This window comes from Penaeus chinensis, chromosome 31, assembly GCF_019202785.1.
Source record: "Penaeus chinensis breed Huanghai No. 1 chromosome 31, ASM1920278v2, whole genome shotgun sequence".
Classification (NCBI taxonomy): Eukaryota; Metazoa; Arthropoda; class Malacostraca; order Decapoda; family Penaeidae; genus Penaeus; species Penaeus chinensis.
The window spans coordinates 8,872,355-8,873,170 of NC_061849.1; positions in this window are offsets into that span (position 1 = coordinate 8,872,355).

Genomic DNA, 816 nt, shown 5'->3' on the forward strand with positions numbered 1-816 from the left:
GACAATAGCAAAAATAACAATAATAATAGTGATAATGATGATGATAATAATGATAACGATAGCAATAAAAATATTAATAATGATAATAATGACAATAATGAAAACTGATAATAATGATAACAAAAACAACAATAACAATAATAATAATACACACACACACACATATATGTATATATACACACATTTTCACACACACACACACACACACATATATATAAATATATATACACACATATATGTGTATACATATATTTATATATATATATATATATATATATATATGTGTGTGTGTGTGTGTGTGTATACATATATACATATATATGTATATGTGTATATAAAGATATATATATATATATGTATATATATATATATATATATATATATATATATATATGCGCGTGTGTGTATACACACTCACACACACACATAGACATATATATGTATACACACACACACACACACACACACACACACATATATATATATATATATATATATACATATATGTGTATGTATACCCCACACACATATTTGTATATATATACATAAATGTATTTATATATACATGTATTTTATACATATACACATGTAGATATATGTGTATATACATACACATGTCTCGATTACACATACACACACACACACACACACACACATATATACATATATATGCATACATACATACATACACACATATATATGTGTATATATATGCATAAAATTCATGTATATATAGATACATAGATGTATTTATTTACAAACATGTATTTTATACATATATATACATACATACATATGTGTGTGTTTGTGCGCCCG